This window comes from Rhinolophus sinicus, chromosome 14 (assembly GCF_057876585.1).
Source record: "Rhinolophus sinicus isolate RSI-liver-muscle chromosome 14, RSI-T2T, whole genome shotgun sequence".
Lineage (NCBI taxonomy): Eukaryota > Metazoa > Chordata > Mammalia > Chiroptera > Rhinolophidae > Rhinolophus > Rhinolophus sinicus.
Window position 1 is genome coordinate 73210801 of NC_142514.1, and position 24567 is coordinate 73235367.

The 24567-nt window shown below is 36.1% G+C and overlaps 1 long non-coding RNA gene across 1 annotated transcript; it reads right to left on the bottom strand.

Moving 5' to 3' along the window:
* On the bottom strand, positions 1-23836 carry LOC148755724 (uncharacterized). Its single transcript, XR_016018477.1, has 3 exons — positions 23750-23836; positions 3086-3187; positions 1-904 (listed from the first exon to the last, which is right to left on the bottom strand). It is a non-coding gene; the product is annotated as an uncharacterized LOC148755724 (long non-coding RNA).
* Positions 23837-24567: the final 731 nt, after the last annotated feature.

Consider the following 24567-nt stretch of genomic DNA (forward strand, 5'->3'; position numbering starts at 1 on the left):
CCTAGTGGCAATTTATCTTCACCTTATTGACCTTATGGAAAAAGATGATTATATCATGCTGATTCTCCACTCGGGGTCTAAACCAAAATTTTAGTTTTGAGAGGGTCTTGCATAAGTAATTTTTCAGAAGTTTTAGAGTCTTCCAACTATAAATCAGCCTGAGATAAGAATCTAAACAAAACAATACCCATGAAGATTGCTAAAGCTAGCACCCACTGTTAAACATTAACTGGGTGTCGTTAGTTGTCCAATCAGCTATGCATCCTCACAGCTCCTAACAAACTTATCCTTGAACCTGAGTATTAGAAAAGAACATCCTACTAGATATTGTATGCCAAACTGAATTAAATGTATTCCTTTATGGAAAATTCTCAATTAGGGAAAGAAAATTCATTAGATCTGATAAATAGCTCAATTGACATACATTATATCAATTGAGTTTCAAGATATTCTCTTAGTTGCAGGTGATCTCAAACTGGAGTTTATCATTTATCCACCTCAAAATATTAGTGTTAAATTAATTAAGAATAAAATTTTTCTTCTTTCAAATAAATTTTTAAGCCCATACAACAGTGAAATTACCCCCACATTTTATGCAGAATATAATATTCAAAAATTTTTTTAAAATCTAATTTCATAGTTTTGGGCTGATCTTTAGAAGTTGTGACAGAAATTCATGTGACCTACCTTTTGTTGCATTATCATTCCTTGTGGAAATGTTCATGTCCATCACTACCCCCCCACAGCATTTCCATTTTCCTTCCAACCACTTCACTGAATTTCATTTACCTTATTATGCTTCCATACTTAACATTTATCATAAGACTTAAGATGAATCAAAATGAGGAAATGATGAGGGGAAATGGTGAAGCTTCTTGTTTTTGGAAACACTGGTCAATTATCGCTGTAAAGAGAGAGGTTGGGAAGTTAAGGAGATTTGGGACTGAAACTCAAATGATTATGTTACTTTCACAAGAATATATAGAAAAATTTACCAGTGGCTTATACAACATTACCTTCAACTATTTTCCACTCAGTGGGAGCTTTAAATGGTTGGTTGTGTATGATAAAAATAGCAAAAAAAAATTGAATCATAAGAACTGAAACTCGTAACACTGCATCAGTGTTTTGAAACTCCAGCTTGTCTTCTTTCTGGTGCAAAGCAAGATTTTATTTTACAGTTTTGAATATGAGATTAATGCTAGGAGATTATGCTTTTAATCTCACCAGCTTTTACTTGTCATGAAAATCCTTTAAGACACACTGGTTCAAAGGACATTTCTTTAGAAACACCAGCGACCAGATCAATCATAGCTTATTTAATGATACGATAAGTATTATTTTGATGTTTTAAATATAGATAGGAAGAAATAAAATCTTTAATGTCTATGGCACTTTCTATTCTGGATAGAATTCAGTAAATTTGGTATCTGGAATACTAATCAGAATATTTGCTACCCATGAAAACATCAAGTCAGCCATGGAAATGCCTGTCTTATTAACTGTGAAAACTGAAACACAGAGGGAAAATATAATCTGTTTTAAATATATTCTAGCATGCAGAGAAGTGGAATGTATTTGGAAGGTCATAACTGGCATATCCCCTTGCTGTTTTCTAGGACGTGTTTATGTAGAATTAACAGCTGCAAGATGAGGCACAGAAAGAACTAGTGACCTGGTATTCTTGTTTGGAGAGCCTGGAAGATAGATATTTAAATACAACATTTTATTTGTATTGCTAGGTACTAAGGCAATATCTTTTTTTTTTTTTAATAGTTTTTCTCCAGAAATATGCAAAAGGTTACAATTAACCTTTCTCACTAGAGAAGTGTGTAAAATTTTCCACTCTTGAACCTACAGCATATGTATGTCTCAAAGATTTAAAAAAAATAAAATAAAATAAAAAAATTAGCAAACCACAAACACATGTGCATACACTGGGAAAATTGGATTGCTTCTCTAAATTGAATGAATAGATGCATTTATTGACTTCTGAGTCCCCATTTGAATATAAACGTATGAGAAGTAATCATTAAAAAACAAACAAACAAAGAAAAAAAAAAAAAAAACCCTGCAAAAATGGAATTGGGTTGAATTTAAGACCACCAAGCAGTCAGGTCCTGCTACTGCTGTGGAACTTAATTGGGGAAACTCATTTTTTGGTCTTTTTTTAAGCCCTAAAACTCTATAATGTACACCCTCTCACTGACTGACATAGCTGTCTTTCTGGAGTAAGTTATTCCACTCTATCAATCAGAAAAGGAATATTTGAGATTTTGAAATTTTATCACAATTTTTCATAAAAATAAGTATGTCAGAAAAAATGTTGGCTCTCTGCAGTCTTTCTGGTTTTACATTTGGGTGTCCATTGAGATACAAATCATCCAGTGAAGATGACCCAAAGCTTTGAACTCCCGTAATACTATATGATCCATTAACATTAAGAGTGAACTGCTACATGCCTCTATAATATTTGAGAGTCACATTTTGTCAGTGCTTTTTCTTTTTAAATGTTTTACAGCTTCTTGATGACAGAAACTTTAATTCCTCTATGAACATCAGGAAAGCTCTGTTGTAGATATATTTGGCAATTTCCCATTTCCCCTGTTTGTGGTCACGCGCTTGTCAGTTTCTTTTTCCTTTTTCTCCCTTCATCAAAGTTAGGCCTTCTGAGACTCCATCCAACTATGCCGATGCTTAATCTCACCTACCAAGGGCACATACTTGTTGAAGTAGTTTATGTGAAAGTGCTAGTGGGTACAAGCATTTCCCTCCCAAAGTTATATTTGCAAGGAATATAGAGCTCCCCATGCTGAAAGTAAAGAAATGATGCTTTAATGATAGAAGAGCACAGCAAATACAAATTACTCTGAAAAAGAGTTCTCAGAAACCTAAAATCATTGAGCAATTAAGTGTAAAGTAGGCCAGGAGCATGGTCAGAGTTACAAGTATGTTATAGAAGTAAGTTGAGTGCTATAAGGAGTGAAACTGCCAGGTGGGCAGTTAGAATCCAGGCTGACATTTGACAAAACAGATGTTCAGACAATCAGATTATGAATTATCTAACTGTAGAAATTTGACTTACCCAAGATGACATGGTGTGTTTTGGACCCAGTGAGATTGTAGGTCTACTAGTACCAATCCAGAACTCATTTTTCAAGGTTCTATTTCTTGAGGCCACAGTTTTCTGTCATGTAGACAAAGATATTCAGTCAATACATACTTATTGACTAAACAATCAATTTTATTATCACTAATTTTATTCTACATACTGTTCCAGATATATGAATTTCTCCACACTGAGAATATATCATATAGTATTATAGCAGGCCAGTCTGTCTCAGTGATTGTTTAGAGAGGAATAGATACATAGATAGATAGATAGATAGATAGATAGATAGATAGATAGATAGATAGATAGATACAGTATTTTTAAAACAGATAATATACTTTATCCTAAACTAAACTCTATATGGGACAGGGACATATAAAACATGCAAGAGTAGAGCTTGTACGATAAAAAGAAGAAAGGTGTGCAGGACACATAGTCTCTTCAATTAGTACTTCCTACACAGCTTTTAGAATTAGATGGCCCAAAATTGGGCCATCCATTGTTTTGGCCAATCAACCCCATTTACAAATAAAGGGCACTAAAGTTCTTACTATTTACAGATGCAAAAGTTGGACAGTGAAGAAGGCTGATAAAAAAAAGTTGATTCATTTGAAATATAGAATTGCAAGAGAGCTCTACAGATACCCTGGACCACTGGAAATACAAACAAGTGGAGCCTAGAGAAAAGTACACCTAAAACATTGCTGGAGGCCAAAATGACAAAACTGAAGCTGTCCTACTTTGGGTACATGATAAGAAAGCAGGATTCTTTGAAAAAGACAAAATGCTAGGGAAAAGAAAAGGGAGCAGAAAAGAGAAAAAGCAAATATGACATGGATTGACTTCACACAAGAAGCCACAGGCAGGAGTCTACAGGAGCTGAGCAGGGCTATTGAGGACAGGATATTATAGATGTCACTCATTCGTAGAGTCACCAGGAATTAGGGAAGACTCACTAGCAGGTAGCAAATGCAAGGCCTTGGACTGACCTACCTAAATCCTCACAGGAACTTCTAAACCTGGGGTAGAAAGTCACCTCCCCTGACTTTGACCTAGTGTTCTTTCCAGTTCTTTATTCTGCTTGTTCACATACCTCTGAATTTAGCTCTTTTTTTTCCCCCTTTTTGTTTATTTACGTACTTGCTTTTGGTTTAGGTGTTTACTAGACATTGATAAGCTACAACACTATAATTTTTTATTTAGTACTTTTTCCAGTCTTTATTATTGTCTCTAAAATCTAGTTCATGCTGTTACTAAGAAACATGTGATCAAATATAGAACAAAATAAATTCACCAAGTTTAGTTGATTTGATCAAAAGTTCAAACTAATGTGGCTTAATTAATCACAACAAACCATGGAGTCACAGTCAATTTTGAAGATAAAAATGTTAGAAAAGCAATTTACTTAAAATGCTCTATACCTGATTTCATTGTTTTATAAGATTATGGTCAATAATGGCAAAGGGGTTTTTTGTTTGTTTGTTTTTGACTAATTAAAAGCTGCAATACGTTGGTGGTTTTCTAATGCAGGATCCACTAACAATAAAAATACAGAAGGACCTGCTATATCTTAAGTAAATTTTAAAGAAAGAAAATGGTGGACATAGGTGGAAAACATAGAACTTTTTTAACTACAGTAGTAATTAAAAGAACAAAAAGGCCTGGTCTTTTTTTGTTGCTAGAAACAAAACAAAACAAAACAAAAATACTTTTTAATTACTAGAAGTAGCCTCCAAAAGAGTTGATGTTCACCTTTCCAAAATAAAGGTTTGAGTTAAAATCCTCTCCTCTCACCTGAATGAATTCAGATTTGATACTCGCATTTTAGGTGTTGTTGTGAAACATCAAAGACGTAAGCACAGCATTACTTTAAATTATTAGCACATATAATTTATCACTAAGCTTTTGTTATGTCATTATAATCAAGAAGTTGGTTACCTTTTTCGGTCATTAGAAAAGAAGTAATAGGATTCATCATAATACACAATAATAGATATTTGAGAATTAAAAGTTCAGTAAAATAAATTGAAATTTTACCATTTTCAGAAAGCCGCTATATATACCAGGGGTGCTAAAAAAAAATGTATATACATGACATGTATTCATCTTTTGTTATTGGTATATATTGAGTATTACAATTTTAATACAGTTTTTTTCCTTTCTTAAAATGTGTATACATTTTTTTGGCACCCTCTCTGTGTGTGCATGGGTGTGTGAACACATATACATATATCCATATATGTGTATATATTTGCTATAAACTATGTTCTTCAAGTGGCAACTAATCAAAATAATTAAGTTGGAATCAAATGAACTAAATGCAGTTCTTGGACTCAATGAGTCAATCATTAATGAGTACAAGATGATACTAGTAGGCTCAGGGGTATAAGAGGTTGGTCTTAGATCTCAGCTCTATTGGTGTGACTCTGGACTAGTTACTGAATTCTCTAACTCATGGTTTCCTCACTTATATAGGTGAAGACACTATTAACTAATTCATAAAGTCACTATGAGTGTATGAAGTGCATTCTTGATGTAATAAGGGATATTGATATTCATCACCACAATTTACAAAGAATTTTGTTTCAAAAGTAATGACTACTACCTCTAAAGTAGACTACAAGATACTAAGTACTTTACTCAATCATTTAATTTGAATTTCAAAACAACCCATGAAGTAGTATGATAGAGTATATACCGTGTTTCCCATGAAAATAAGACCTAGTATTATATTATATTATATTATATTATATTATATTATATCATATTATTATATTATACTGGTCTTATTTTAATATAAGACCTTATAAAGGTTTGAGTTAAAATAAGATCAGGTCTTATATTAATTTTTGCTCCAAAAGACACATTAGAGCTGATGGTCTGGCTGGGTCTTATTTTCGGGGAAACACGGTATAATTTTATGTATTTTATTTTTACAAATTAAAGATCTTGATTACTATGAATAGCAAAACTAAATACATACTGAATCACCCATAGTGAAAGGCCTGCCCAAAGGCCTTTTCTTGTTGTTCCTGGTGTGCTCACATGCATATACATGTGTGTAGGAAAAATTACAGAAAATCCAGAGAAACAAAAAAACACATTGACCTAAATCCCACTACCCTCACATAACCAACCATCTATAATGTTATTGCATTAAATTTCATCCCTTTCCCTATGCATATCATTATTACAACTAGTTGTCATACTAAGGTTAGGTGGTAACAATGCTTTCATCTTATAGAATGTGGAGGCTCAAAGAAGATAAAGGACTTGCTGAAGCGCATGGCATTACTTGGCAGTCTTCTGTGGTCCTGTTTCTATGCACTTAACCACACTCCATCATCCACCCAAGACCAAGTGATAGCCAAGTCAGAGGGTCAAGGCCAAGGGCCAGGCACAGTGACACACATTAACTGAGCTGGCAAGGAAGCACTCTGCTAGAATAAGTTTTCTTCCACACCCCAACCCATTAGACATTTCTCCAATAAATACTGGAATGGGATCAATTCCCACAGGCTTAGAAATGGAGTGTGTCTCCCAGTACTTTTGCCCAACAGCAGGAGTACAGCGTGAATATAGCTGGTCACAGTCTAAGGCCATTACACATGCAGTCTGACCACCAATCACTGAGGCAACATTTTTTAAAAGGCCACTGCTGTGAAATGGAACATGAGAGCAGTAACACTTTGATTCTCATGGAAAACAACTCAGTAAACACCCCATCATATTTCACAGCAAATATGTTCCACCCACTCGCACAGAACCCCTGTCTGCTCTCCCCGGGTTACTTACTGGCTTTGAAGAAATTAAATAAAAATAACAACAAACTTTCTTTCTGTCCTTCTTTCTTTCTTTCCTTCTTTTGAAATCCCCGTATGACTAGGGTTTCTTTTAATATCTCTAGCCCCATTAAACCTAGTAATATTTAATGGAAAAACAGCCACTCCCATTTCTGGAAAAGGTAAAACTCAATTCACTAAATAATGCTTTCAAGCCACCAGGGGGAAAAAAATCAAGGTTATTACTAGAAAGTCAGGCAAGTCCCTTTGTATTTATTCCAACAGCTGCTTAACAGGAATGGAGGCCAAGTAAGAAACGTTAAGGTAAATATTCCAATTTAGTAGAGTTATCCTGGGGTCAGAAATGGGTTACGCACTTTGGGGGATGGTGTTACATCTACCCTTAGAAGGCAATTTTTAATGTAAAAAGTTAAGCCCCTGGTTTTACAGACCTGAATATGTTTTAGACACAGAAAAATGTGACCATTTTATGTTTGCATTACACCAGCTACATTAAGAATCTTACTCAGTGTCCCATGAAAATCAGGGGCCTGGACCCTTTGCTAACTGCTTACTCCTGACTCCCTGTACCTCTAAGCCCACTTGCAGGCTGAAAGTCTATGTCACTAAATAATATGTTTACCATCACGGCGAGTCTATGCTGATTGCACAGATGATCTATAGTTATTTATCCTTCTCCATTTAAAAATCATCCTACCGGTCTATTTAAGAATTGTATTTTGAAGACACAGAAGTGGTGTCTGAACATAACAATGGATTTCTTCCTCCCTCACCTCAATAAATACAATTGTAAACAACCAAAGCAATCATTACTAGAAAAAGGGTTGTTTTTGGCAGAAAAAAAAATCAATTTAATTATACGAGATGTGTCTTGTGTTTTAATTGTTGTTAAGTATAGTGCATTATTGACAGTCCCCTGGATCTCAGTTTATGAGCTTTTACATTACTCAGATAACTTGCTGGGGAGAAAAGAAAAAAAAAAAATCCATCATGTTACTTGAAAGAACTGAAGCGGCATTGTGCCCGAGTCATTAGGCCCTTGACTGCGCTCATAATGATGAATGCATCATTTTTCTTGCTTGAAACTTTGGTAACAAGTAGCACAGCCAAGTCTTTTCCAGCACTGTTATTCTGTTTTAAAAAACACTGACATTTTCTTAAACAGACATAATTTACAATTTTAAGGAGCACAACAGGGCCTTGGTGTTTGAGGGCCAGAAGGCAAACAACACTCCTTTCAGTTCTATTTTTTTTCAAAAGGGGATCTCGTGCTTAGTGAGTTCACTATAGCTTAAGGCCAGAGAGACAGAGCAGAGGGAGAACAGAGCACCTCTGCAGCATGTGAAGGTCATGACTAACCGGTCACATTACAGTAAGGGTCAGAGCAAGACAGAGAGGAGGAGGAGAGAACAGGGCGCACCCAGCACCACAGCCGGGAGGCATCACCGCTGCACCATTCCCTCCAGGATAGACGGGGCGGCAAGTCCTTCGTACCAGCCCTGCGAGGGAAGCAGCGGTCCTGCAGATAGATGCTTCTGCATTTCAGAACTCTAACAGGCTCTTCTATACATTTCACACAAAGGGAGTCATGCCAGGGCCCATGTGCCGGGATCAATAGCAGTAGCCATGTTCGATTTCCAGCGGGGTCAGCTCAGCCCAAGGAGATAAATGGAAGCATACGCAGGATGCGGCAGGTCTGTTGTTCGGATGAGCCCTTAGAACCTAAGGTTACGTGTAAAGATTAAAACTCCCAAGGAGTTATTTCTGAGATGATCCATGTGTTTCAGTGCCCTTGGTGAAGCTTCTCTTTCTGTATTTCCTAATAATCCTTTATTAAACAGCTGTGTTTTATGGCTGGAGAAAATGACATCTGTGAAGGCATAAGTATATGCTTGTGTGTGTCCCTGGCATATGTACAAGCTATCTGTGTGTGCGTATCATATATGTGTATATGCATGTGTGTCTATACATGTATATTTGCAAATATATACACACACATTCCCGTGCCTCATTTCCCTATGACAGCATTTTTACATTTTTCTTGATGTATACATGCTATTAATTTACAATATCCCAACAAACAGAAATTCAGAATCCAGAATGATGCTTCCACCACACGGTATGTGGCCCTTCATCCGTTCTTCAAATATCTCTTAAACTCCTACCATATTCCAGGCGTTATTCTGAAAACTGATACACAGAGTAGACACCTTCCACTGAGTCACTCAGAGCCTTTTAAATGCATTAGATCCACAAACAATTATAAACCAGCATATGAATTCAACCAAAATGTAAATGAAGGGAACAAGACGTAGTGGTAGAATTAAGGAGAGAGTGAGCACCTTTGTTGGGTAAGAATCAGGGAAGAATTCCCCTTGTGGTGGGGAGACATCTGTTTTGGGTTGTGGAAGGAAAGCTCACCAGCAACAAGGGGAAGAAAACCAGTCTAGGCAGCAGGATGGGCAAATGAAGGGCACAGACATAGGTGACCCTGTGTACCTTGTCCAGTTAGCATATGAAAGGGCAAGGCATTTTAGGCTGGATAGGGAGATAGGAAATAACATGTCATGATGTGCCCTGTACTACAAGTTTAAAAGCATGGCTTTTGTCCTGAAAACCATTACCCAAATGTCTCTGTGGAAACCAGTACTATAGATATTTAGTAGGTAAAACTTGTAGTAGGTAAAACTTGTAAAGGGATTTCACGGTGATATACATTTTTAAAAATTCTGGATTGAACAAGTTTCTTCACTGCAGAGTTCTTCAGAATCATTACTGCTCTGAACTATGAATGCATATGGACTGTCCAAGAGGAGATTTTGGTATCAACTTTTAAAGATATATTTGGCCATTTATTTATTGGTTAATGTTTCTTTTTGATTCCATGTCCTTTAGGAAATACTAATGTAAATGCTGTATAGGCAGTAAAATGTTTTAAACAACAGAGCAAGAGAGAGATCTTATCAGTCTTGTATTCTGACATTTTTGACATCCTCTGGTGACAATGTGAAAGGACTAGCCCCGGCAGCAAGGGGATTAATGAAGAGGTTAGTAATCAAGAATAATTTCCTCATCTAAGGCAGCAAGGGAATAGAGACAGGAAGCAAAGATTAGTGTCAGGAATAATCGTTTCTAGAATCATCTTTACCTGTGGCTTCGTATCATACATATTTATTTAGATATGAATCTTATGGGAAATGAATCGCAACTCAGAAAACTATAGTGTGTTCTACACGTATCCTGAAGATCAGTGATATAATTAACTCATTGTTAGTTTCTGTTGTATCAACCTATTTTTTTCTAAAAAACTGGATTCGGGTCAAGAAACCTATCCTGTAGTAGAGTATCAGGGAACAAAAGGGGAATGACCACCCTTCCCAATCTCAGTGGAGAGATCAGTGAGCCCCGACAACGCAGAATCCCAGAGCTAGAGTCCACTGAGTCCAAAGAACGGGTCAGTATACCTGAGAGGTGAGCCGAGAAGCCTTCTAGTGCAGACAGAGTCGCCAGAGGTCACCAAACCCAGAGTGGAGTGGATTAGGAAACAGAGGGGTAGGACAGCTCCATATAAAACCAGGAGCACCCAAGTTGTGGAATAAAAAAGGCAAATGGGGCCAGAGGTGAGAGGCAAAAAACAGATTTCATATTTCTTATGTAATATCCTTGAAAAAATGTGAATCTGCTGTCACTGTATATAAATTCCAAACATCTTCCTGTATTTCTCATGTAGGTATAATTCCTCAAATGATCAAAGGCAAGGAGAGGTTTTTGAGTGTGAAATTGGAAGAAGCTGTGGGGAGAGAGGTAGAAAAGGAAAAAAATAAACAATAGATTTTAGCAATGTCCATAAAATGAACCCAAGCAAGTGACGTGTCCTGTTGCACACACTGCTCACCCCATCAGGCCTTTTATTTCCATTTTAAACCAAAAATGTAGCTTAACAAATTCATAAATCTTGCAAGACAGCCTGATATTTAGAAATTTATAGCTCCTTTTCTCTGATTTGCAAGATTATGAGAATCTTCATAAATACATTGCGGGTTTATCTGAACCAAGTGTCAGAAGCCCTGCTCTACACACTAAGTATTTTGCTATTTTCTTCAGGGATTTTGCTCCTTTCCTGCTGCCTAGATGGGTCTGTTTGATCTGAAGGCCTTGTGGACACATGAGAAGCATCTCGCTTTTCCTTTCTTGCTCTTGGTCTATCTCTTGCCTGTTAAGATTTGGGGGAATTTGAATTTAAATGAGAATTTAAGAAGTGGCTGAAGCTGGTGCGAGCTGGAGTTATTCATGGGAATGTCAGTACTGAATAAGTTCACCGGATCAAAGCCACGGTCTGTTCCACCGGAGCTTTTGAAAACTATTTAGAACAAAACAAGTGGAAGAAAAATCCGCCTTGTGCCAGACAGCAGGCTGCTGCTTAAACACACATCAAGGCAAAGCCGTAATGCTTACAGTTGCCCAGATACTGGGCCAAGAGCCGCAGACTCTTTCTGAATAATTTTTTATCCTTTCCTTCCCAAAAGGAATGAGGTCGCCAACCAAAAAGTTACACCTGATCCTCTCAGTTTCCTTTGAAGATGCTCGCTTACCCCATTTATGTTGTCATCCATGAAAGCTGCAGAGTGGAGCAGTTTAGGATGGGGGTGGGGGGGATTAGGAATGTATTTGAACTGGGAGCAAAAGGCTTGATAACTGAGTTTTGTTTTCATCAATGAAGGCAGCACAATAGAATGGAAGCTGTAAGGGAGATTCAACCAAGAGCATCTGTGACTGGCTGGCTATTCACTCTGCCGCTTTGCTTTTATTTGTCAAGTGTTTGCAAATGGTTTTCTCTGCCACAGTAATCTGGGGAGTCTTCTGGTCACCTGGTTAGCAGAAAATCCAAGAAGGTTATAGAAGGTGTTCCTTCTCGGTGTCTTGCAGGTTAAATGTAGACTATAAAACCCCATACGTTGTGTTCTGCTGCGATGCAGCTTTGGGTAAGTAAAATTAATAACTAGTTCTATAATGCAACAGTGGCTGGAATGAAGTCAGTGAAATGTAGAAGTCAACTTGGTTTATATGTGATTCCTGCCTTCCCACCCCCGGGTATGGTTGGGTGTAAAATAATAGAAGTGGAATTACAATCTTTAGGAGGAAAGGAGAAAAACAAACAAACAAACAAACAAACAAAACAAAACAGAAAAACAGCAGTTCAGCTGTTGTGATCTTAGCAGGAGCCTTTTCAACTGTATTTGAGAAGCTCTGCCACCCTTTGGGCATTTAACTCAAGCTGCCTTGCACTGCGCACCTCCCTCGCCCATCTTAATGGCAGTCCTACCATCCCAGACCTCTAATGTCTCTTTAATTAAAGTGTTGCCATATTCTTACTGTAATCTCTTTTGCTTATTTTTAACATCCACTGTGGAAGCTTCTAGCAATGCTGAGCTATCTGCCTGGGCCATCTGAATTAACTCCACAGATACAAATCATTACTTTGTTTTGTTAGTGCTTTGATTACAAAAATTGTTAGACTAATCTGTTTCCCTAAACTCCATTATTTTTAATGTGCAATTTTTTAAGGAAACCATATTGCATTATGAAAAAATGCAATATGCTGTATTCTTATTCCACTTAATGTGTTACCACCTTTACATTCATTGTCATTAAAATAATCAAAAAACGTAACTTTGGAGTGAATGCTGTATCTCAGGTACTATGCTAAGCACTTTACACACATTATTTTATTTAATCTTTGTAGATCAACATCATGAAAGAACCAGAAATCTTAAGGAATTTCTCCAAGATCACTCTGTTTGAGTAAATGGTAAAGCCAGGATTCAGAACAGGCCAGGGGACTATGTTATAAATGATCTACGAAGAAAAGTGTCAACTTTGGATTTGGTTAAAGTAAAACTCATGATAAAACAAATTTTGAATGTGGAAAATACTTCATTGCTCTTCAAAATATGATCTGCATATTAGCAGCATCAGCATCACCTCAGAATCTGTTAAAAATGCAATTTCTCAGGCCTTGCCCAGACCTACTGAACCATACATAATTTTATCACTATCTTGTTCACTTCTCAACCTTGGAAACATGAAAGGACATGAAGTTATTCATAGGAGTTGTGAATTCAAAGGAGCAGCAGGCACTGTCTGTAGAATAAATATGTGTGTTGAGAATTTAATTTTTGTAAAAATGTGAAGATACTTTTGAGGCATTTCAGTACAAAGCTATATGACAATAGTTCAGGATCTAAACAAATGTTTTTATATTACTCTTTATACTTTCTCATAAAACAGCTGCTAGCAGTATTAGTGTATGAAGACACATGGAATTTTTTTTTTTATTAAAAAGAATCTTTATAGTTATAAAGTTAGAAAAAAGAAAAAAAAAAAAAAAACTGATTAGTTCAAACTCCCACCTAAAGCTGAAATTTCCTTTTCAATATCCCTGACGAGTGGTCCCTCAGTTTGTATTAGAGGATTGTTACTGAGAAGAACCTTATTTCTCCTCAGTCCACTCATTCATATATTTTAGAAGATCTAACGTTTACAAGTTCTTTCAATATTGAAAAATCGTACCTCATTATATTAATTTCAGCTTCTAGAGCTAAAGAAAGTGAGGAGCCCAATCTCACATCATTTCTTCAAATATTTGAAGACATAGCATGTTTTCTCTGACCTAAACATTATAATTAGCTCCTTCAACTTTTACTGGTTTGACGTAATTTCCAGATCCTGAGAGTTTCCTTTCTTTTCATTTTTGTGCTATAAACTATTGTACCAAAAAACAACTCAGTACTTGAAATAGGATCTTTGCCAGCACAGGTAAAGCTGTTTCCATCCTTGTTTGGGTGATACATGTCTATGAAGGCAAAATAAGTCACAATGCAGAGTATTTCTTTTAAAATTAAAATCAACCAAATATGCCTTTAACTGCTGCAAAGTTGGATCCTCAGTTTCCTCCCAATTGCATAGTTGATTTGATATTTTTTAAACCTAAACATGGGAATTTCCATTCGTCCCAATATATTTCACCTTGTGAGGGTCTATTATTTCAAAACTGAAATATTCCTTCCATTTTGATCATGTCCCCATGTATTAGCTTTCTCTAAACGTTTTGCTCCCTAAAAAATAAAAATAAAAATGAAATGACTTCCTGCTCATGCATTTTTTATTAAATCCTTCAAATGACTGACTATTCTCTGAACACTCACAAACAAATCATCTGAGAGTCCATTCTAGAATTTGTCAGGAATCAAAGAGGAGATTGCCAACCTGCGATCTCCTGATCCGTATGTCCTTACTGTTTAGATGCCAGTCTTCTGGCACTTTACCAGTTCTTCATAACTCTGCAGAGATTATAAGTAACGGCTCTGTGATAACATCTGGAAATTATTTCAATATTCTGGAATAATCTAAACCTGAAGACAGGAACTCTTTTAAAGCAAAGAGATGTTCTTTAAGTATCTCTCTCATCTATCTTTAGAAGCAATTCCCTTTGTACCATCTTTATTATACCCATTTTCAATTTGAGGATCACTCTTTTGTGAAGACACAAGAAAATCACAGTAAACTTTGCTTTTAAAATATCATTTGTTAATATGATGTAACATGTTCTTTCCTTACATCCTCTTTGCTCTAAATATACATTACAGAGTGCTTGTAGTTATCCTTAACATTTTTATACATGTCTTGAATTTTTCCTTCTTGACATTATTCACACTGCTCTGTGCCATGTCTCCTTACCCATCTGTGGTCATGGGCCCCTTTTGTATACATCACCTCATTCCTGAAGAACCTCTTCATCTCAGAACACTAAGATTACACTTTGGGGCGGGGGGGGGGGGCTGGTATTTTAACTTGAAAATCAACCAAATATCCTTTAATTACTATAAAAATGAATTCTCAACATTCTCCCACAGGAACTTAAAGTCGACATATCCAAGATGGAAGTGAGTATCTTTTTCTCCATCACTACTTACTGTCTTGTAATTCTCATCCTGGTTAATGGCACCACAGTCTAAGCAGTTAACCAAGGCAGAAACCAGGAGTGATCTCTTCGTTCATTTTCCCCCTGGTGCTCTACATTCAATCATTCAGCAAATCCTTCTAATTATCCCTTAGCATTTCTCTCAAATTCATCTCTTTCCCTCCATCAACTCTGCCACTGTTAGTTTAAGCCTGTAGCACCCTTTTCCAGAGAATATTGCAATCATCTCTTTGGTGATGTGTTCAATTGCAAATGAATTATTCTGTAAACTTTCCTCCACATTGTCAATATGGTAATCTTCCTAACAGACATTGAATATGGTATCTACACCGCTCAGAATCCGTAAAGGGCATCTCATTGCATACAGAATAAAATCCAAATTGGATTTTATCTTTGCCTTGAATCTCCACCCACCTGATATCTTTGCAAAAAGTTTCTTTTCATTCTTCAAAGTTTAGTTAAATCAACCTATCTCTCTCAATGATGTTTTTTATGATTCAACAAAACTGAATTTTTTTTCTCCTTCCTTTGCACCATCAGTGAGCCATGCAGATACTTCTGTTATACTACTTATTAAACTGTATGATAAGTATTTGTTTTCACTTAATCACAGAAGGTAGGATCATGGCTTGTTCATATCTGAATCCAGTCCCCATACACATATACCAGTGCGGTAGGTAGAATAATGGCCTCACAAATATATACATGTCCTAATCCCCAGAACCTGTGGATACCGTGTATTATATAGCAAATGGGAATTAAGGCTGCTAATCATCCAACCCTGAGAAAAGGGAGATCTGCTTATTTACTTGGTGGGCCAAAGTAATCACAGGGGTCTTTAAAAGTGGAAGATAGAAGCAGAAGAAGAGGTCAGAGGATGCCATGCGAGAAGGACTCAGCCTGCTCTTGTTGTCTTGGAAGAAAGAGGAAGGGGCCACAAGTCCAGGAATACAGGTGGATCTAGAAGCTGGAAAAGTTGAGGATGTAGATCATTTTCTGTAGCCTTCAGAAAGAAACACAGCCCTGCCAACACCTTGGTTTTAGTTAGTGAGACCTGTGTAGGACTATTGAACTGCAGAACTGTAAGATAATAAATTTGAGTTGCTTTAAGCACTAGGTTTTGGGTAATTTGTTACAGCAGCAATAGGAAACTAATACATGTAGCACCTGCCACAGAGCCAGAGTTTGAGACATATTTATACCATGTTTCCCCGAAAATAAGACTGGGTCTTATATTAATTTTTGCTCCAAAAGATGCATTAGGGCGTATTTTCAGGGGATGTCTCATTTTTTCATGTACAACAATCTACGTTTATTCAAATACAGTCATGTCATCATCTTCTGGAACATCATCATAATGTACTAAATGCATCCATCTGGCTGACGATCTTAACTGGGGCTTATTTTTGGGGTAGGTCTTATTTTCGAGGAAACATGGTAGAGTGACTGCAAGTTTTCCTAAAAACCTCAGGTCACTAAACCTAATCATGTAGAATGTAGAGTTAGGGATCTTCTCAGATTTCAAAGAATACTCTGATGTTTTTCTTTTCTTTCTTCTTTTAAAAATATGTTTTAATCTTGATGGTTTTTTTTTTTTATTAGTTTCAGGTGTACAAAGCAATGTAATAGTTAGACATTTCACCCCTCACAAAGTGATAACCCCTCTTCCCCAATCTATTCTGATGTTTTTCTTAATAAAGACATATATTCCAAATGTACTACTGCTCTTCCAGGCCCTGGAAGATCTTCAAGGAGAGCTAATGCATGCCTTTAATTTTTGCAGGTCAAATAATTAGCCTTCCTTAGCCTACATCATTGGTTCTCAAAGTGTGGATCCTGGAAGAGCAGTATCACCTGGAAATTTATTAGAAACAAACATTCTCAAGGCCCCATACAGACCTATTGATTTCATCAGAAATTCTGGGAGTGGGGTCAAGTACTCTTAGGTTGAACAAGTCCTCTAGATGATTCTAACACAGTCTAAAGTTTGGGACCCACTATCCTATATGTAAGCTATATCATTGTTTTATTTTGTTGCTGCTTGGTTTGGTTTTTATTTTAGGCTTTTTTTGTTTGTTTGTTTGTTTTTGCGTTTAGTTTTGTTTCAAATAATGATATATGATACATGAAGAATTCATGAAATATCAACCCACATTATTGCAGAGATGTTAAATCTTTACCCAGCAGCCTGGAAAGCCTCAACTACATAAACTTTACAAGTAAGTTGGCAAACTGATTTTAGATGGATTTTTTGCCAACGTGGGTAATTTTCAGCCTGAGAAAGTATTATTTTGTATGATAGATCAAAAGCATTTTAGATATTAAATTACTATTAACATATTGAATATACATACATAACTTTTTAGTTAGAATAAGGAAAATAAGTATTTTTTATGCATATTTTACATCAACTTTGGGCTCTTATAAATCTCATTTCAGTTTTACTTCTTCATTTCCTTAGAATTTCTTGAGTTAGAAAAGTAAAGATGTGTTCCATGTTTTGAGTTCACTATAAGAAAGAATACTCTATATTAAGGTTGCCTTTCTGGAAGAAATAGTTAATTACATTTCCCAGGAACGCTGAGAATTCTTGGCTCTGGTTACCCAAGTTTTCTATGTGGCTGAGGGCTGAACCCCACTACCACAGTGGGGGGCACTTATAATAAGAGCCATGTTAAGTGGGCATGACACTTCCAAAATTTCTAGAGAGATTAGTGTTTGTTTTCCTTCGGGCTAAAGACTTAATTTATTTAGTTATGCACTAACTTCATGGATCTACAACTTGGAGTAGAAAAGCTAAAAGTGATTACATTCAGTGAAATGGACAAATATACCAGAATAAGAAATCCTATTAAAATTTTGTGTGTATTCCCCAAGGCATGAAATGGTATAATTATCATAATATACTACCTCTCTCATATTGCTGTGAAGTATAAAACACAGCAACTTACCTAACTTTAATTAGCTGTATTTAGTATTTTTTATGGCCCCTGAACATGGTGCTCAGATTACCATATATTAGCATATAATTTGCATACACACCTCAAGGTATTTGGTTTTATTGCTATTACCTTTTGTGGGGCCCTATTTCAGTAATGACTTTAATGGAATATAAAAAAGAGATTTCTGACTCAATTCACGTTACAATCTTGGGAGTTTTAGAATGGAGAGTTCCATGTTTAATATAAAATTCTTCAAAAAAAAATTGCTGTTCTTTCATAATGTAGTCAATCGGCCTAGGTACTTATCTGGCAAGTTCCTGATAGGTGCCCCAATGAAAGCATTTACTTTCATTCTCAGCTCAATAAATATATATTTTATAAGTAAGGTTTGGGGTATAAATCGCTTCATGTTTGCTTTAAAGAAAGTTGCACACGTGATTTAATGAATCTTACCAGTCTATCAGCAGCTAAAGGCCCAGAGAAAGAAAAATAACAGCTGCAGCTAGAGAATTTGAAGAAAGGTCAGAGGTCAGTGCCTGCATCTGCATTCACTGGGAGACAGAGAGGAAAAATAAAGGGTCTCTCTTTGTTGCAAGTCAGCACTATTTTAGAAAGTGCAGATACTGACTTAATTACCAATGTTCCCGTTTGCTCTGGGGTGCTTTGGCGGGCTATAAATCAATACCTAAGGTCACATTGCTAAAAGCATGAAAAAAATCATCAGCCTTTCTCATGCTTGGGAGCGTTGTTTTGTGCTTCTTCATCAGCTTTACTACAGTTCGATATCGCATGGAAACAGGTCTGGAGTCGTTACAGAGGGAACCAGAATTATGAAAACTGATGTGTAAAGCAGGCCTTTTGGACTCCAGGCAACCCTTCAACTGTGTCAAATCTCCTGCCATTACTTGATTGTTGATTTAGTTTATTTTTAATCCTTCTACCCAATTCTTAAGACTGATTGCATAAATAAATTGTGCTGTGAATTATATGCCAATTTGGAAAAAAGCTAACAATTGTTGTTTTTCAATTCCAAAATAATTTCAGTGTAATGTGTTGGGTGTTCTTATACATTTTTATTCATTTTTCTGTCAACATGCTCTAAAAATTCCTACATCTGATTTTGACAAGTAGGGGGGAATGTTGCTCTGTTTGTTTAAAATGGAGGTTAGTTCTTTTATTAACTGTCTTTGTTAAACAAGAGAGAGTACAACACCTGGCAGAGAAAACATGCTATTTCTATGTAATATGCAAAGTAAAAATAGTTGTTTCAAGGTAAGATGGTCTTAAAATAACTCACTTTGATGGTCTACAAGAGTCAAAAAGAAATCCCTTTTCAATTTGTATGCATCAAAGGAACTCTATCTGAGAGGTAGCTAAGGTTGGTTCACAGTCTAGCTGTATTTGCTTGGGATGATGACATCATGATTTTGACCATTCAGTAACAGGATCCATCATGGATCAGATCATCCACGCAGCAGGGTGATTTGGTTATTAAGATAAATGAAATAAACACATGATTTTACTGGGTACAAATGAACCACATAATAGATGTAACATCTTTAAATATTGAAGTTTTATGGCGTGGTCCATACATTTAGAGTATCTATAATGGTTTAATTTTCAATGTGCATTATATTTCTTAAATATTGGTTGGAAGTAGGTAAGGTGCAGATTATGGATATATGAAAATAATGCCAATAATTCCTGCAAACCATCCCCATTGCTCTACGGTTTTCTTCACAATAAAAAAATTAAAATTAAAAATAATTCTGATTTTTTTTTCAGAACTGTTTAACTTGATCCAAATTTCTATTTAACTTATAGCATCTAGACTGGCCCTTATGAAGTTTCTTGCTTCTAAAGATCTCCAATTTAAAGAGTTGTACAATACGTATAAATGTCATCTGATCAGTATTTCATTGAATCATATAATTTTGAGCAGGCATATCCCTTAGAAGTCATGTAGTTGAACTTCCTTTTTTAACTAGAGACAAAAGAAAGGGGCCATTTCATTTTGCTGTGAGGACTCAGCTGAAAAGAATAGTACTATTTGTAGTAATTTGTTAGCAAGGAAATTTTCCAAAAAGTAAGAAGTACTAAGGTGTAGGGTGGCAAGTGTTTACTTATCTAATTATCTCTACAAAGTGTTCCACTGATCATGTAAAATCTGCTACCATTCCCAGAGTGGACAAAAGGAGATTTAACTTAAAATGAAATGGTAGCATACACTGTAATAGCAACTTTTATTTTCCCAGACTTCACCATCAGAGAAATGTGAAGTTGAAAGAAGAGTTTCATTTGCTATTCTCATGAAAATGGGAAATAGATGGAAAAGGCTGTTCATTCTATTGCCACAGAGAATTCTCCAGAATGAGTACACATATTATTATAACTGCTCAGATTGTAAAACCCAAGTCATAATTGAAGGTAGTGTCTGCCCTAAATACTGAGGGCAATCTGCCCCTGGCATCTAACTACCCATCCTGCCTTTAGGGATCCATTGAGCATATGCACATTCCATCAGCCAGAGTCTGCCAGCACATAATGCCTCTCTAGGGTTTCACCATTACCTGATTTGAATGCTGAGAAGATGCTCATAATTGCTTATTATGACATTAGACAAGAAATTCAAGTCCCATTTGATTGTAATGAGTTTGTAGAGTCTCTGCCTTTTGTGGGTCCAATCACATACAGAATTGAACTTAAGGCATCTATATTGAAACAGAATTACACTTGAACAATTGAGCATGAGGCTTGGACCTTGTTCATTTAAATTTTATTCTATTACTTTCTCCAGTCTGTTGATAGAAACAAAAATAATATCAATTATAAAATCTTTCAGCAGAGACACTCAAACTTCTCTCCAAACTGGCATTCATTTTCCAAGATTACCTCTGAAGCAATTCAGACTTACTGCCTTCGCTTTGCAGAGAACCAAATGAAATGGTAAAAAAAGATAAAAAATACTTCTTTAAAATGACATGAGGGTAAATGGCAGAATCGCTCAATTTTACATGTAGTTTAAAACTTCATAGAAAAAAGTAAATATGTTATGTCATGAGCAGGTGTGTGCATTGAAAACACCTATTTAAAGTTAGGTGAAACACCTCTGGTTATTTGAGTGTAGAAAAGTGTTAAAGAAATTGCCAGTAAACAGCCTCTATCCTCTTTTTGCAGGAGGAAATTCAAAGAAGCTCTATCAAGATAATCCAGAGCATGGCTACAAGAAAACTGACACACAAAACAAAATGTAACAGGATCACATGTGATTTCCAAGTGAAAAACTAGGAACCATTTGAAGTGCCTAGGATTTCATCGTTCTGTGCTTTGATAAAGTGTCAGCACTTCCCATTTACTCACAGTTGTAACCAGATGGCTGAAGGAAGGAAACACGATGAATTGGATTCTAATGGAAGCACATTGAGACCCCAGGGCTTTCCATTCAAAACCAAAGCTGAAACTATCCAGAACGTTTCAAGGTTAGATGTCACAGGGAAACAACTAGCAACGTGCAGGTACATTTGCGATCTTAAAGTATGCAGGCAGAAGTAGTATTCATTGTTTGCCCAGTAGAATGGATTTTTTAAATATACATTTTAAAATGCTACTGTGGCTATTCTGAAAATGACACTAACTTCTATTAATCTCAAACTGGCTCTGAGTTATTAAATAAACATCTGATTGCCAGAAAAACTATGAGTCGGGGTTCTCTTTTTGAGGAAACTCTAATAAGCATTTTTACAAAATACGTGTTTCTCTATCTCTCCTACAAACTTTAGCTGGTCATTTCACTCTTAAATGGAATGCTTTGGTGTAAAAAGTAAAGTAATTGGACCAGAAATGGAATACAGTTCTAGTTTTTTATCTGTCTCCAATTAACTTATAACCTTAGGCAAACCGTTCAATCTCTTAATTTGGTTTGATTTACACACATATGAAGCACCCAGCTTTCAAGTTCAGTGAAATGTTTACCAATATGCTCCGTGTAACTTGGCTAGCTTTGCAATGCCAGGTTGAATATATGCAAAGTTACTTTTCTAGTACCACCACTTTTTTAAATTTAATAACAATGATTCAAACCAACCAGCATCAAGTCAATAGTGTATTGAGTACCAACTCTTTGCCATCCACCAAGCTAAAATGCTAGAAATACAAAGATAAATAAATGGAGCTGCCATGTAGGAATTCAAAGCTTGACAAGGGAACTACCCACTCCCCAACCCTAACAAATACAGAGCACCTGCAATACTCATTTCACAAAGCTGTTTTGCAAGCAAAGGGACTGGACCACACTCTTGTTTTCTCCACTTTCATCAGTCACGAACTTGGCAAGTCAATGCACATCTCTTAAACCTGTTTTCTCACCAGCACAAGAGTAATAATAGCAGTACGTAGCTCATGTTGTTGATATGAGGCTTAAAGGTCACAATTCAAATAAAATAATGGGTTCCACACCTGACAGCAAGCACTAAATAAACGTTAAATATTAATTATTATAACAATCAAAGAGATACGTGTAAAACGTTTACATAATGTAGAGAGGAATATCTAAAATGTTGTTTGATAATAATATAAAAGGGTTCACATGTTATGCTGTTATAAATAAGACAATGAAAATTGTTATGGGCTGAATTGTATTCCCCTGCCCAAATTTGTAAGTTGAAACTGTAATCCTCAGTACTTAGAATGTGACTATATTTGAAGACAGGGCCTATAAAGAGGTATTTTAAGGTTAAATGAGGTCATATGGGTGGGTCCTAATCAAATCTGACTGGTGTCCTTAGAAGACGAAGAAATTAGGACACACAGACACCAGGGATGTGCACACCCAGCAAAGAGACCCTATGAGGACACAGAGAGAAGATGGCCATCTGCAAGCCAAGGAGGGAGGCCTCAGGGGACACCAAACATGCCAACACCTTGATCTTGGACTTCCCAGAACTCCAGAACTGTGAGGAAATAAATTTATGTTGTTTAAGCCACCCAGTTTGTGGTACTTTGTTATGGCAGTCAGAGTAAACTAATACAAAAAAGAAAGCATGTTAAATAATATAAATAAGTGCTCACACAACACTGATTAAAATGATATGTACATGTTGTCTTAAATATATTAGCTTCTGACCACGTTTGCTTTTTAAAATTAGTTTTTTAAATAAAAATAGTAAATGTACAGGGTAAGAAACACCCAAACAACTAAAGAGTGTAAGATAAAAAGTTGCCTGTCCCTCTTTACTTCTATTTGAAATGGATAATTAATGTCATCAGTATATTTCTGGCCTGTATGTATGTGTGTGTGTGTGTGTGTGTGTGTGTGTGTGTATACATATATAACATATGTATGTATGTGTACATATACACATAGCAGGAATGTTTTATGAGATATATAAATGACCAATAGTTCATATACTCTCAAGTGTGTACCACACTTAATCCAGGGTCCTCTTTCATCCATCACCACCAAAGAAGAAAAATATCCACATCATTCCAGAAACCTGAGCCAATTATAAGCAGGACATCCACAGTGGTTTTTCAGATGGAACATGTGATACAACACCCAATACAGAGTCTCATGAACAGTTGAGCTCAACAAGTATCTGTTCATATGCTTGATTAATGATGCCACATATAATAAATTTTATAAAACTCCATGTACATGGTTTCATTGAATATAATGAATTCTAAGTTTTGATCAGATCTATCTGTAAGCAGTTAGAACTTGAAATGATATTTATAGTATCAGGGATTTGGCTAAACACTCCTTCTGGTCACCTCATTTAGTTCATTTGACATATATTCATTCCTTCATTAACTCAGCAACAAAAACAAACAAACAAACAAACAAAAAAGCTTGCCTTTAATTTTGTGCTGCTCCACAAGTGTCGGAGAATCTAAAAGTGAAAATGAACTTTACCTGACAGACAAAATCTTTGAACCAAAAGAATAATCCAGATTCAATTACAGGTTTCCTCCATTTCCAGAAGATTCTCTTCAGATTCCTAAGAAATAGCAGAAAGGTACAAGAATTATGGAGATTTTGTTTAATATATATAACTCCTGCATGAAGTGACTGTATTACATTGGGCGACTCCTTTATTCTGTCTTCCTTCTATGTTTGTAAGTGGGAATAATACTGTCTCAGGTTCCTAGTAATAAGTGATCTCTTACAAGTCTGTGTATTAGCTGGCTGATTCTTTTGCTCATTCTGCCTGAGTTCTCTCAGGAGGCTACATTCAGCTGATGTGTCCTCTGGGGACTGGCCTCACCTGACCTCACCTGGGCTCACTTGAGTCACCTGGACCTTCCTCTCTCTGTCTGACAGTTGATTGGGGCTTTCAAATCTGTGATTCTCTTTTTTTCCTTGTGGCTTCTCATCCTCCAGTACCTGGTGGCAAAACTCTTCCATGAAGGTGAAGGTTTTATTTAAAAATGTCTTATTTGATATTTTGATAATTGTTCCTTATGATTTGGCTTTGCCTTTTAATTTTATGGGTAAATAGTTGGGGCAGGTCTGGTTATTGAAATACCTTAAGTAAGTTATCGAAATATCTTAAGCATGATCAATAGACTCCCTTCAGGAAGGGTGAAAGAACAAAGTTAAATACATAGGAATATATAGGAAGGACGAAAGCCTGTTAGCAAATTACCACAAAGACTTATTTTATAATACGACATGAAGTTCAAGAAAGTCATTCAGAATATTACGGTGCCAGCCTCCTCTAACTGTATGCC